General features: G+C 42.5%; 1 protein-coding gene across 3 annotated transcripts in view; it reads right to left on the bottom strand.

Moving 5' to 3' along the window:
- prdm5 (PR domain containing 5) overlaps positions 1-15,659 on the bottom strand; it is a 274,967-nt gene that overhangs the window by 24,028 nt on the left and 235,280 nt on the right. The window lies entirely within an intron of this gene.

Below are 15,659 nucleotides of genomic sequence, written 5' to 3'. Positions count from 1 at the left end.
AGGAAGCATTGAGTTCCATCTACTGTATAATCATTTTTAACTATATTTGTACTATAGTTGCCCATAGAGAACTGGAAAATCTTCATCCACAGTGCTGAATTCCCAGCTGCAGTGAGGCAATAGAAAGCCCAGTAAAAAGATGAGGCAGGGCCCAGTAATGCCAGACCTAAGCCCAAGAACTACAGCTTTGCAATTACTGTTAGGCAGACTTATGCCAGCAGAACAGGGGCAAAAAATCTGCAGCTTCAATTTGCAGCCCATAATTTCCTTTTGCTCCTGCAGTATTTCATCAATTCTTAATTTTTTTTAAATGCCTATTAACTCCATATTAATTACTTTTCTTGGAAGTATATGTGAACTGTTGGGAAAATAAATGGTTCTGATCTTTAGACTCACTTGAGGTTTATTCATTTTGAAACCAATTAGTTTGTTGCCCATTGCTCAAATTTAATAATTGATTTATCACATCTCTCACCATTTAAAGACTTGCATCTTGTTTCCTCCCAATCTTATTTTCTCTAATGAAAAGTTGTTCACTTACATTAGTTTATTTTCTTGACTAAAGCCCTGAAGTAATCCTGAAAACGCTTCTATAGAACTGCTGAATGCAAGTATAGCATTTGGTATGTCAGCTGCTAAGAACGCCACAGAATACATTACTTGTTAGATTCCAGCATGAGATTTACTTGCATTTGTTAAATTCCATCTCATTATTTAGTAAGCTTTATTAATTGCAGTTCAGCGGATGTTTTAAGGAAGTGATTACCAATCACATCCACACTTTCAATAAGCAACTCCCTTTCCAACCTCCACATTTTCTGTTACAATTTTTATATTTACATTAAAATTAATCTGTCATCCCTTAACCTATTCACTTTATCCATTCATATCCTTTTCAGTGATGTTGATCTTCCTTAGGCTTGCACAATCATTGGCAGATTTTAACTCTTAGCCAGGAGTCATCTCTGGGCAGGGGATAAGGCAGATGATAAACTAATCTGATCCTGGTGGCCCATAAGTAAAAGAAAGACAATGAATTAACTCAAGTTCCTGGGTTGCTTTTGGCCCCAACTTCTCATTTTGACACGGTGAGAAAGCCATTATCATTAAAATTGGAATTGAAATTGAGCCATGTTGATGAAAAAAAAGACTGATTTGCATGTTTAAAGACAGACCCTCTGCCTTCCAGTAGATGCTTCTCTTTACTATGTACGGTGGAATGGGTGTGGTAAGTCACTGAGGACATTTTATCTGCTCTCTCGGTATACATCAGGTGGGCAATATTGAACTTGGTCCTTTAATTTGGAGTCAGCAGAATTCTTTTTTGTTTCATTACAAAACAGATACCATATGATTTGACACTTAGACCATAAGACATAGAAGCAGAATTAGGCCATTCGACCCATCGAGTCAGCTCTGCCATTCAATCATGGCTGACAAGTTTCTCAACCCCGTTTTCCCACTTTTTGCCCGTAACCGTTGATCTCTTAACCAATCAAAAATCTCTACTTCATCACATTGAAATGTCTCAAAGTCTGAGTACAATAAATAACTATCAGGTGGAGTAGCTGTTGTTACACAAACATATCCAGTAGCCATTTTATGACAACAGCATCATAGAAATGATGCCAGTTTATCTTAAGTAGCCCCTGTAACACAGAAAAGCATCTTAAAGATCTAGGGCTGGATTCTTTGATCACGTCCGTGGCCACCCCAGTGCCAAGAGGAATGGAAAATTCAGCCATTCACTGCAGAGGCATCGGAGAATCCTAGCCATGAATGAGGTTGGAGGTGTTTGATGCTAATCAGAAAAAAATGGAACAAGGGCGATATTAGAAGGGGTAAGCAAAGGCTTGGTCAGAGGAGTACACTTCAAGGAGCACCTTAAAGGAAAAGGAGGAGATATAACAGTTTAGAGTGGGAATTCTGTGGGTTAGTGAGGGTGTGGGGGTTGTCAGGATGCAGGAAGTCACATTGTTCATGTGGGATTGGTGACTAGTGTTCAGTTTCTGATGGGAACCAGAGACAATGGCAATGTTTAATTGAAGAAAATTACAGCTCATCATGAACGAGAAAATCAGAAACTAAAGGGCCAAAAAGACAAACTCCTAGTAAGAGGTCAGAGCTTACAGTTCTTTTCAGGTCCACGTGGCTGCTGGAGAAACTCCAACAGACATACTCTGAATTGATACTGGAGGATACTTTCATGAAGCAATTCACCATTCCAAATGTACCATTAATTTCATAAGTGTCTAGTACTGTTTCAAAAGCTAAACCGAAATCTACTTTATTCACAGAAGGCTAGAGTCATTGGCTCCAATACATGAACTTCTGATAAGAACCATTTGGGGAAAATGATCATAATAAACATATTGTCATGGTGCCAATATTCCAAAGGTAGTAGCAACCTGACAAATAAAGTCAAATCTTCACCATCTCTTCCACTGGGAAGTAACCTATTCTCAGATGCCCGCCAATGTGGCCGGGGGCAGAGAAGAACCCTTTTGAGATATTTTGTTTCCTGGAAGGGTGGAATGTCCATCACTTTTTCTTTCAATCTAGTGTCAGAAACTTAATTGTTAATCCAAAATATTGTATTACACAATGTGTTAAGCACACAGCCAGTCACATAACGGCCCATTAATAAACTCAATAGCTGTGTAATTTTACATTAATCTACTGTACCATGATGCCACCTCATATGCTTTGCTTTTTCTTTTCTTCAACTTCCTCTCCAATGTTATTGCTTTATCCAATTTTCTCCTGAAAAGTGCTTATGGTAAATGGCTCCTCTCAACAATTTTGAGTAAGTGCTTATTCGTCGGATGTGCCCTTAAACAACATGAATTTAGGATATTCACTGGAGTGAGAGGGAATCCCATAAAAACATATGAAATTCTAACAGGGTTAGGCAGGGTAGTTTCAGAAAGAATGTTCCCAATAGTGGGGGAATCCAGAACTGGGGGTCATAGTTTGAGGATAAGGGGTAAATCTTTTAGAACTGGGGTTAGGAGAAATTTCTTCACACAGAGGGTGATGAATGTGTGGAATTCACTACCACATAGAGTAGTTGAGACCAAAACGTTGTCTGATTTCAAGAAGTTACAGTAAGATGTCTCACAATACCGGGTTAAAGACCAACAGGTTTATCTGGAATCACAAGCTTTTGGAGCGCTGTTCCTTCATCAGGTAAATGGCCTACTCCTGCTTCTAGTTTCTATTTTTTATGTTTCTATAACTGAAAAGTCCTTCATAGAAAAGTTCTACCCTGGTACTTCCCTTTATCCAAATTAGATACTTCAAGCAGAATTAGGAATGGAAATTCTGCCTCATTCTATTTTCATGTACACATTTGTTGACAAGGTTAAAAAAATGGATGAACAATAAAAAGGTATAGAGAGCATGAAAAAAAATCACAACATCAAATGAGCCATCTTTTTTTCTGGGACATTATCCCTCAAAATCATAATGTAAAATGGACAAAAAAGGCTACTTCAGGTTGATTTATTGAGACCTGAATGTGAGTCATTCAAGTTAGCAGTTGCTGTGCCTTAACAAAATATTATTCAAGGCATCAAGTTCACACATTTTGTATCTAGTGGCTGGCGTCTGTGATGCAAGGTAAAGCTTTTAAAAAATAATTGGTTGATCTCTGGTAAATCAATGTGTCTGTGAGGGAAGAAGACAAGAATAAAAACTCGAGCAGAGGGGAGAGAAGGAATCTAAAGCCTGGTGGTCTGATGGTGCATGTTTATTGAATCTGGCAGCTTAGTAATAGTTTGCTATGTTGTTTCTTTGGTAGCATGGTGCCAGTGAAACATTACTTTCACACAAGGCCCCTTTTTGGGCATATTGAAATTGTCACAGCCCAAATTCTCATCCTATTTGCTTCCCCTAATTGTACAGTTAGCTGAATAAGAATTTTCCTGCGCCCAATCTCATCGGGAAGCCAGTACTGCAACAATTCCAGGCGGACACAACTTATCAGAGGATGCATCTCATGGCGCAAAAACTAACCTTCACAGTGTGGCAAAAATTAAGCTCTTACTGAGATTAGAAAGATCAGTAGTTAAAAGAAAATAAAGTCTTGCAGAGGCCAAAAAGAACATTTGTTTGGACTAGCAACCCCCTGTAGGTGTCATGTAATAGCCCTGATTAGTGTGGCAGGTAGGTAATCCTCTTCTCCTGGGTCACAAACAGGCTTGTTAAACTCCCCAGCTGTGCCAACAGAAGACCCAGACCATGTGTCGTCAAAATACAATGCCTGATTTTTTTCTCTCTCCCGTGGCAATAGTTACTTTTCTCTTTTTTTAAAAAAAACACAGAAATCAGGATACATTAATTCCAAGGTCAAAAAGCCATCTTTTGTCTTCAGAAAAGCAACGTAAATTGCCAGCAACCACTGACACGCGGACTGCTATCATGTATCGTGTTTTTGTTTTAACAGTTAATATTCTGAGCGTTGCAGGAAGTGGGAGCTCATAAATGGCAGCGATGCTTTAGTGTTGCTCTCAGAAATGGCTACAACATGAACATAACAACCCTTGCTGAGAAAAGTGACCACTTCACACAGAACACAGCTGGCAAAGTTAATGGGGGTCAGATTTCATAGCAGCATGTGCATAGTTTTGAAAGATTTAAAACAAAATGCCAGTAAAAGGTAATTACATTTCGTTTTAATTGTTTCTTTCATAAACCACACACCACTGGTTCCTGGTACTGGTCTCCCTTCTCTGGTTAAAGGTATTGCCATACAAATGTATTTTCCTCCCATTCAAATTCTGGAAAAGGCTGATTTGTCTTCAGTACATACAAATTGATCGCCTTTAGCATATCCTGGAGATTTCCCTTGTGCTGATGTAAGGACAACAAAGCTGAGGTTAAAATACTACCCAAGATATTTCAAATACAATGCATTTATGTTCTGCATCTCCTAAACTAAGATAAAACTACACCGACATATAAAAATGCACAGTAAAGACCGAAACGTGTAACTAAAATAAAATACTGTGAATGCTGGAGATCTGAAATAAAACCAGAAAGTGCTGAAAAAAAACGCAGCATGTCAGGCAGCATCTGTGGAACGGACGTTTTTGAAGAAGTCAGTAGGTGCTCCAGTGGTGCAATCGGTTAGCACGTGGTATTTAGCAGTAGAGCCAGCAGGTTATGGAGCACAGCATAAGTTCAAGCCTCACTAGAGCAAACATTTGGGATGGCGTGGTAGCACAGCGGTTAGCACTGCTGCCTCACAGTGCTAGAGAATCAGGTTTAATTCCGGCCTCGGGTGACTGTGTGGAGTTTGCACATTCTCCCAGTAACTGCGTGGGTTTCCTCTGGGTGCTCCAGTTTCCTTCCAGAGTCCAAAGATGTGCAGGTTAGGTTGATTGCTAAATTGCCCCCTGGTATCCCAAGATGTATAGGTTAGAGGGATTAGCACAGTAAATACATGGGTTATGGGCTGGGCGGGATTGTTGTCGGTGTAGGCTCAATGGGCCGAACGGCCTCCTTCTGCACTGCAGGGATTCTATGCTTCTAAGTCAAACAGTCTTGTAACTACGGGTGGGATTTTCCAGATTCGCTCGTCCAGAAACCGGGAAATCCCATCCAAGGTCAACAGACCCTTCCGTAGTCCATGAAGCAACTTGCCCTCATACTGCATTCTGTTGCTGCTTTCAAGCTGAAAGACCTCTGATTGGCCTCCATCTTCAAAAGTCCACCCGTTATGTTTAATTGGATGTTGAACCTGCTCACTAGCCATTAATAATCTTAGAATCTCCACAGTGCAGAAGGAGGCCATTCAGCCCATTTGCACCAACACGCCAACAGAACATCCCATTCAAGGCCCATCCCCACTAACACTACATATTTATTCTGCTAATCCCCTAACCTACACACTTTGAGACACTTAAGGAACAATTTAGCATGGCCAATTCTATGGGAGGAAAATGGAGTACCCAGAGAAGCCCACATAAACATGGGGAGAATGTGCAAACTCCACACAGTCACCCAAGACTGGAATTGAACCTGAGGCACAGCTGCTTTGAGGCAGCTGTGTTAACCAGTGTGCTGCTATGCCACCCTGAGCGGTGCATTGGCTTTACAATGCAGGCCTCAATCCCATTTCAGCCAATGGGATTGGTGTCCTTGTTATCTAAGGACATTGTTCTTATTGTCCTGCAGGATTTAAACCTTGGCCAAAAGATCACTGGTTGTGATTTTGAAGCTTGGACCATGCAGGTGATGCTCTGCAATATTCTCCAGCTCGTGTCTCACCAATTGTCCTGTTCTGCTGTGCCCCACACAACCTGGCACTCCACAGAGGCAAGGCGTTGGCGGTGATTATTTAATGGAATACATCACGTCCTCTGACAACAAACCTTTGATGCATCTGAGGAACAGCAGGAAGTCATCACCCTATTTAATCTGGCAGCTACAAGAGGCGGTGAGGATTCAAAGCAGAAAGTTCTGGAAATAGTTGGGGGGTTTTTCCAGCCCCTGTGCAGGCACAAAGAGATTTAAACAGTAGAATTTCCTTCAATAATTCTTATTTAGAATGGGGATGGGACAAGGGTACTCAGATATTATTTCCTGGATGGAAAGGGTCCTGAATGAGACATTGCCGACACAATGGACAAAACTCTCAGTTGCTACTGCCCCATTGCTTCAGTGTCCACTAGAAAAGCTGCTTTCTTCAAAGAATGCTAACACTAAACATCAATATTGCATGAAACTGGCACTAGCCCGTCACCAGCATGCCTTTAAGTGGCTGGCTGTAACTAACGTTCAGTTCACAGCCTAATCCTGTTCTGCTGAATGTCCTACCCTATACATTTGATTGGGTACAGAGCCCCCTTCCCTGCACTAATGGGTCAGCATTTAACTAGTTGCTCAACACATGGTTCACTGTGCTAAACAGTGAGGGTGGGACTTGTGCACTTCCTCTTCTTTGTCCCTTACCCGCTGATAACTATATAATTCAGCCCATAGCCTTGCCAAATCACGTTCAGTTTTAGTGTTCAATTCTTATCCTATTATGGGGCTTGTACAATTTTATGCCAATGTGATGCATTGTTAATCTAGTGAGAGAGGGGGCAATGGATGCCCTTGCACGAACTATATAAAATGATTTGAATTTCCAGAGGCACCTCAATCCTTCAACAGAACCACAGTGGAAGATGGGTAGAAATCTCACAAGAAGTCATAAACTGATGGTTTTGCTGTTTCTTTGGAGTTTCTGCAACTGAAATGAAATGATAGTGGGAGAGTAGGAACCCTGCGGTCACTGTAAGGTCATTAAGAATGGACCTTGCCATTTGAGAGCGAGTAAAAATGTAACCTGCACTGATGTGAACATAGAATTGAATCCCACCGTGAAAATACTCTTCAACATGCAACTTGTAGAAGAAAAACATAAGTTACAGGAGACAATGAGGAAATTCAGGACCCAGGTTTTAGAGTTTCACTCAAGGACTGCAGAATGTGATGAAAATCATGATTGTATTAGTCTTTCTGATGCCTTGTGATTTATTCACACCAGCTCCTTATTTGGAAAAATGAGCATATGGCCAGCGATTTACTAATGTACATTTTGTTTAACTAGTTGCTAAACTTGTCTACACGTTTTTAATAGACTTTGACCTCACGAACTTTAGTTTCCAACTGATTTTGTTACGAGGATTTGAAAGTAATTCTGTAAGCATCCAGGGTATTTCGCAAAATATCACGTTTACAGATGTTTGTAAGGATACTTCCAGGTGAGTTTATGTAATCATCAGGGAGTTGGCCAGTTGGGAACACGACTCCAAAAATTGGGATGCAGCTGTTCCTGCACCATTCCTGCTGTTGCTCCAACCAATATTCCTGAAAACGTCTGAAAATAAGCAGCTGCATTGCTCAATATTTTCAGGTGTGAAGCGATGTTAAAAATGCTGATTGAAGTCTTACAATATTTGTAGGACCCATGTGCACCTAGCAACAACTATGAATTGACCCAATTAGTCAGTGGCCTTGAAAGAGGCAGCCACGATCCTCACAGCCCGTGCTACACCTGTGACTGGTGGAAGGCTGCTGACTTGCAATGGGGGAAATCTGCAGACGGCTTTGTAAGACAATGAGTTTGGAATGACTGGCAGAGGCAGCTACAATGGCGCTAGCTGAATGCAGGCTGGGAGCACAAATGCTGCCTCGTTTGCTTCAGCAACCCCATTCGAGGACTGCTTTGAGACCCGGCAAACATCTTTCAGCACTGGTGCCTGTAGCCTGGGTGGCAGCAGTCTGAGCCTGCAGGACAACAAGCTACGCTGAGCCAGAGCTTGCACTTGCCATGGTAACACTCAGATGCTGGGTGGCTTCTGCCATTTGGCCCCTTGAGCCTGCTTTGCCATTTAATAAGACCATGGCTGATTTCTTGGTGTTTCGAATTCCGCATTCCCATCTATCACCTGATAACCCTTGATTCTCTTGTCTAATAAGAACCTATTTACCTCTGTCTTAAACATATTCACTGATCTGCCTCCAATGCTTTCTGAGGCAGAGAGTCGCACAGCAGTCAATGAACAAAATTCTCCTTATTTCTGACTAAAAGGATAGTTCCTGGACTCGCCCCCCCGAAAGAAAACATCTCTTCCATGTCCACCTCGGCAAGATCATTCATATCTTAGATACTTCAATTAAGTCACCCCTCACTCTTCAAAACTCCAGTGGAAACAAGCCCAGTCTGCCTAACCTTCCCTCATAAGACAATTCGCTCACTGCTAGTTGTGCAAAGTGCCGCTGAGTGCAATCTCTTTAGGTAATGTGGACATCATAGTTGATAAGCTGGCTGCGTATGCGAGTGTGATACTTGTAGCAGTGCTAAGTGTATAGGAATGAGGTGAAGTTATAAACACTAGATGTGAGAAATTTGTTCAGTGGGAGTCCAAAGATGTGCCAGATAGGTGGATTGGCCATGCCATGCTAAATTGTCCCTTAGTGACAGGGGGACTAGCTGAGTTATGGAGATAGGCCTGGGTGAGATTGTGGACGGTGCAGACACGATGGGCTGAATGGCCTCCTTCTGCACTGTAGGATTCCATGATTCTATGAGTGAAGGGTGTGTGGTGAATGAAGAGTGTGGTCAAACAAGTGTTTCATTTCAAAGAGGCATTCATTAAGCTTGACCACTTGAATGAGGTAACTAAATTTCTTCCTGTTCTGCATCCAGGTCCTTGGAACTGGACTTCTTGCATTGACAGCAATGGCTAACTGCTCCCACTATCGTCTCCGTATCCATCAAGAGGGCCTTTCTCCTGTCCACTTTCTGTACCACAGTTTCAGTTAGACTAAATCTTAGAGAATATTTTTTGTGCTGCTATGCTCAGAGGCTCTGGGTGGTATTTGATGCCCTCTCTCATGGTGGGTTTGGAGGTGGGTAGGACATACAAGGTGGTACTGGGTGAGAACTCATCATCTTTCCAATTCCACTCTGATTTAGTCTGCGACAAGAAGGGCCACTTAAGTGCCTCATCCCAATGTTGCTGGTGGGCGGGTTGTCCCTCGTTCAAAGGCACTTGGTGCTGATCGAAGGATCCAGCATCTGGAACGAAGGGCCCATATACTCTTTCTCCTGCCACATTGATCCCCATCACTAACCTCTGACCTGAGACTTCATTGGGTACATTTCACTCTGCAGCCATTGCCTCGCCTATGGTGCTGCTTGGCAAAGAACTTCCAGCCTCTGATTGGCTAGCAGTGTTCAGTGGGTGGGACATCCCAACCCAGGGATCCTGATCTCAAGAACCGCTCCCACCGACGGCCTGTTAATTATCTGATTAGCTTGTATCAGTGGGCCTTTGAAAGAGGCCAACTTTCACCCCCATCGGCTCCATAAAATTCTCACCTCCCGACCAATACTTGTTGCAGCCAGCACCACTCCTTCGAGACACGCAGGCAGGATTTAAATGGTGCCAGTGTCATTCAAATGTTAACCTTATAGCTAAGCAACATAGAGTTTCAAGCTAGGCGTCCTGCTATTATAACAAACAAACAGCACAAACTTTACCTTCTGCCTTCATAAGAACAACCAGGCACAGATTACTTGTGCATTGTTATCCCCTGCACCAGTTTTGGACTTATCCAATTGTTCCCTCACTATCTTTATTCTTTGGCAGCTTTACTCTTCATCTATGTACATTCTTCCTTTCCCTAACCCCATATGTACTTCCATGTCTCCTCCTTTGTTAAGGTTCTTTCCTAGAAGCTCAGTTACCTCTTTTGTGCCAAACCATCTTTTCCTCTTAAAAGTTCTTAACACTCCATAAAGCACAACTCACCTCAGACTTGAAGTCTGTACCTACTTCTAAGTAACTTCTTCCAGAACTTGTCCTGCATTCTTGGTCAGGGTACAGGGAAAAAAGTCTGTCATGTGATAAAGAATCCTCTCTCACCTCTATCCAGCAATACATATTTTAACTTCTGCACAGAAACCATTTTTCAATGCAGATGTTACAATTTTTTTGCCTGCACTAGCTGTAAAGCAGTTAAGTTTAAAGGTCCCAGCCTTTCGGAGAAACCAGGGAGATGATAAGCATGTAGGTGAGTGAGGGGTTTGGCAGGGGCTGTTGAGAGGTCAAGAGGAGGTTGTCAGGCAATTAGAGGGTGAAGATTGGGGGATAGATGGGACAGGGGTTGGGGGTGTAGTTGGAAGAGTAGTAGGGGGTGGGGAGGGTAGTCTGAATGTGGTTTGGGGTGGAGGGTGGAGGTGGTGGGAGCAGATGGCGGGGCACAGGTTGGCCAGGGGCATAGGGCCAGGAGTGTCAGTAATATAATTAATCAGATGTTAGAAGTGATTTTAACCCTAATTGTTCCTGGATAGCTATTATCTGAAGAGAGTCAGATCCATCTGAAGTCCCCAATTTAAATCAGAGTTTTGGATATTTCCCTGTGCAGGGTAATTAGCCTTCAGAAGTTTAAACCTCCTGGAAAATTGCTGTGTAGTTCTTGTCTGGGGACTTCTGAGGATCCCCCAGCTCACCTTCTGGTGTACATCAGTCATATGTCCCCCTAGTGAATGAAAGCTCTGGACCTATATAAAATAATTAGGTGGTTACAGTAGGCACTCTACCATTTCATTCCAAGGGTGCACAACATAATACAAGCTTGAAATTCTAAAAAGCATCTTCCCAAATTAGGGTGGCACAATGGTTCGCATTGTTACCTCACAGTGCCAGGGACCAGGGTTCAATTCCAGCTTTGGGTTATTATCTGTGTGGAGTTTGCTCATTCTCCCCATGTCCGCATGGGTTTCCTCTGGGTGCTCCAGTTTCCTCCCAAAGTCTAAAGATTTGTGGGTTAGCTTGATTGGCCCTTAGTGTCAGGGGAATTAGCAGGGTAAATATGTGAGGTTATGAGGATAGGGCCTGGGTGAGACTGTTATCAGTGCAGGCTTGATGGGCTGAATAGTCTCCTTCCACACTAGGGATTCTATGCTCCTTTGTTCCTTCTATGAAATCACTGTTTAAATATACAATCCTTTTCTTCCTTTCAACAATATTAACACACTGGTTGATTTTCTTCCTTCTGAGATTAAAAACTGCCTCCTCTAATGGGGTTTGGCAAACGCCCCACATTTTAACCAGAAGATTATCTTTCATATACCTCAGCAACACGACTTCCCAGAAACCTGTGGAAATTCCACCCTTCTACACTCACAAAGTCAAACGAGGACTGTCAGTCAAATGCAAACAAAATCAATCGCACTTTGTTTATGTTTGACTTAACACTCTCTTAAGCTTTAATCCATAAATCTGCAGCATTATATTGGAACAGGGTGGAATCTCGAGTATATGTGCACCCACAGAAGCATGCAATCGGGTTGCAAAAGAGTGAGAAAATCAAGCACACATGTGCACACATTTACTGTCTGCCTGAACTTTGCTCTTTCATGCCTGTCTATTTGTCTTTATGTTTGAGCACATTCCAGTTCATCATAATGGTGCTGGTTTCGCATCAAGTTTTCTTACTTTTACACCACTTTAAGACAGTGCAAATTAAGTCATTAATTTTAAACACAACAAGAAACAAGTAGAGTTTTTTTTATTACCCTGACCGAGACCTCCACTTCATTTTTTGTTTCATTGAATGTTATCATTTTTGCATCAATTACATTACAAACTGAAAAGCTTCCACAATTGCATGTTCTTAAACATTCTGGGCCTCGTCCGTATGAATATAGTTTTGTGACTTAAAACTTTAGCTTTACAACTTGTTAAAGCTTTGGCATATGCAAGCTGAAAAATGACATTAGGGATGTCGTTTTTTTTAAATTCATTCATGGGACGTAGGCATCGTTAGCTGGCCAGCATTTATTGCCCATCCCCAGTTGCCCGAGGGTAGTCAAGAGTCAATCACATTGCTGTGGATCTGGAGTCACATGTAGGCCAAACTGGGTAAGGATGGCAGATTTCCTTTCCTGAAGACATTAGTGAATCCAGATGGCTTTTTCTGACAATCAACAATGGTTTCATGGTCATCCGTAGATTTTTAATTCCAGATTTTTTTTTATTGAATTCAAATTCTACTATCTGCCATGGTGACACTGGACCCGAATTCCCAGAACATTAGCTGAGTTTCTGGATTAATAGACTAGTGATAATACCACCAGGCCATTGCCTCCCTAGTGAGCTACAAAGGACTAATTGAGTGCGCAAATCTACGGCAGGGTGGAATTTCACTGTGGAAAAACATGAGGCCATTCACTTCAAATCTGAGAAAGACAAACTTTCGCTATGGTGAGACCAGGAGCTGTGCAGCAACAAAGGGATTTCTGTGCTCAGGTGTGGAACTCCTTAAAAGCTGATGCGCAGGTACAAGAAGAAATCAGAAAGGAAAATTACATCAGAAAATGCTGGAAATACTCAGCAGATCTGGCAAAGGCAATGAAGATAGAATGCGTGTTAGATGGCTGAATTTTCCCAAACCTGCCAAGATGGCTTTGGAGGTGATGGGATGCATGGGGCGAAGAGGCAAGGAAAATTTGATTAACTCGTATCTGGCTGACTCCATCACATGTTCCCATATTTCTGCACTTGTCCCGGCCCTGGGCTCCCAGTGGCGACGACCACCCAGCCAGCTGTAACAGGCTGCCAATTCAGGCCCTTAAAACATGACCCGTAAAAATCAAATCAATTTTATCCATAAAGATTTTCCAGCAACACTAATTACAGAATTGCTTCTGCAAATGTTTTTGCTCTTGATGGGGGTGGGGTGTTGTGCGGAATGGCAAAACCCTGTATTTTAAAAATCCTGGGGGTAGTTGCTGAACTGAGTGGCTTTGGCAGTAAAGAACTCTGATAAATTTCCACACACACAGTGGCATTAAAATAGTTGCCAAGTCCTTTCAAGTTAACTTGCTGTTGTGTGCTGTGGAAAATAAATTGCATTCTTCATTCAGTGGTGACATGTGGCAAAGCAGACTGGAGCCCCCATGCCACAACATTTGTGCTCTCACCACTCTCCAGCGAGGTGCTGTTTAGTAGGTATTCAATACCTCTGCTTATAGCGGAAGTTATCACTGAAATGTTTTCCCTTACTGCCTGGAAGATTGCTCAAATGCTTCTTTCCTGGGAGTTGGAGTGAGTTACTTGGCTGCTTACAGACAATGTTTAACCTGGACAGACGAAGTGGACTGGGGAAGAGGTTGAGAGATTTTATTCATACAAAAACAATTGATAGCATGAACACAGACAAAAAAAAACCCCTCATGTGGCTTATTCAAAAAAAAGTCTCATATATATATATATATATATATATATATATACATACATACATATATAATCAGGACAACATGAACAACTAGAATCACAACCCAGCAAATTTACCAGCATGAGTGAAGTCTGCACATCTGTGCAGGCCATCCCAATACTGAATTGGTAAACTCTATGTATATTTTTGCCTGAAAAATATATGACTGACTCAATCCACTCGAGGTGCTGCTGTTAGTCGTTTAAATCATTTTGCGTGGCACAGTGGTTAGCGCTGCTGCCCCACAGCGCCAGGGACCCGGGTTCGATTCCAGCCTTGGGTGAGTGCCTGTGTGGAGTTTGCACTTCTCCCTGTGTCTGCATGGGTTTCCTCTGGGTGCTCCAGTTTCCTCCTATACTCCAAAGATATGTGGGTTAGGTGGATTGGCTATGCTAAAGTGCCCCTTAGTGTCAGGGGGATTAGGAGAGTGAACGTGTGGGGTTATGGGGATAGGGCCTGGGTGGGATTATTGTCAGTGCAGATCCAATGGGCCAAATGGCCTCTTTCTGCACTGTAGTGATTCTACATATTATAATGAGGTTGTGTCCCTTCATTCTTACAATCATTCTATCTCTAATTGCATGTTGGCTGAGCTTCCCAGGCCTCAGGAATCCTGACAGGCAGAAGAAGGCAGCAATTCTGCACCTGCTAACTATTTGTAGAAAATGTGTGATGTTGGAAGGTAAGCCAACAGTGCCAGAACAGGAGCAGTAGGGAGGAATGGCAGTCATATTTATCTAGAATCTTGCAGCACCACCTTGTATCTTTTACAAAAAATTTTGTATTCCAATTAGAGCGTCCACACTGATATTAATAGTCAGCTATTAATATAACACAACTGAAATATGAAACTGATAGCTTGCCATTAAGCACGCTAATAGGTTGTATCCAAATCTTGCCATATTACTGGTTCTCAACTTTGTAAATATTATTTGCGCTGTGTTCCAGTGAACCTTATATTCTTAAACTTGCAAAGTTTAGGTATTAATTCTGATTTCCTTGCTGAAGCCGTTTATTGCATAAATAAATATCCCACTTGAAGAAACCACAGCTGCCATTCAGGCTTAGATTGCAGTTAGGAGCAATGGAGGATGGTAGAAGGAGGATTACTTCAGACATACTCAAACCTGAAGTCAAAAGTAAATAAATACAGCTGACTGGAGCCTGAATACAAAATCATTAAGCTGTCAATGAAATGGAAGATAGAATGGTTGAACTAAAATTGGAGGGAAATAAGGGTGTGAAGGCATTTCAAAGAGCTGGATGAAGACTCAGAGACCCGAAATAAAAGCTGTGGGAGTAATATGGGACTGAGCGAACAGCTGTGGAGAAGGTAGCCACATCTCCTCTGCCCAGACCCCCAATGAAACTGACATCTCCTCTCTATCAGTGGACTTCAAGGGGATCCACTCATACCTGCAGCATCTGACAGAGGGAAAAGGGAAATTTCTTCTGCAGAATGGAGTACTGCTGTGATTTAAAAGCCTGTTAGCTATCTAGTGAGCATGGGAATTAAAGTGACCAGGCCACGTCAAAGTTTTCACAGTTGACAGGCTGAATGAACATGTTAGTCACAGAATTGTGTTAAATCACCATGCCACAGGTGATGTTAAGGGGCCTGCAAGGGTTAGTAGAGGCAGTACAGCCACAAGACCACCTTCCCAGGGGGCAGTGCCAGGATCAAAACTTCGACCCCAGCCCAAGTCCACCTGAACCTTCCAGAACCTTTGGGGGAAGATCTGTCTGCATTCTGGCAGTGGCAGAGAGCATATGGGCACTGGACTTACCTTCTTGAGCCCACTGCCACCCCCCCCTCCCCTCCTGGGGGTCCAGCACACCAGGCAACGATGACACTGCCACGGTGCAGGGGCTTGTGTATC

The sequence above is a fragment of the Carcharhinus amblyrhynchos genome, chromosome 1 (genome assembly GCF_965287045.1).
Source record: "Carcharhinus amblyrhynchos chromosome 1, sCarAmb.v2.hapA, whole genome shotgun sequence".
Classification (NCBI taxonomy): Eukaryota; Metazoa; Chordata; class Chondrichthyes; order Carcharhiniformes; family Carcharhinidae; genus Carcharhinus; species Carcharhinus amblyrhynchos.
The sequence above is the reverse complement of the archived record's forward strand: the minus strand, read 5'-3'. Positions and strand labels throughout refer to the sequence as shown.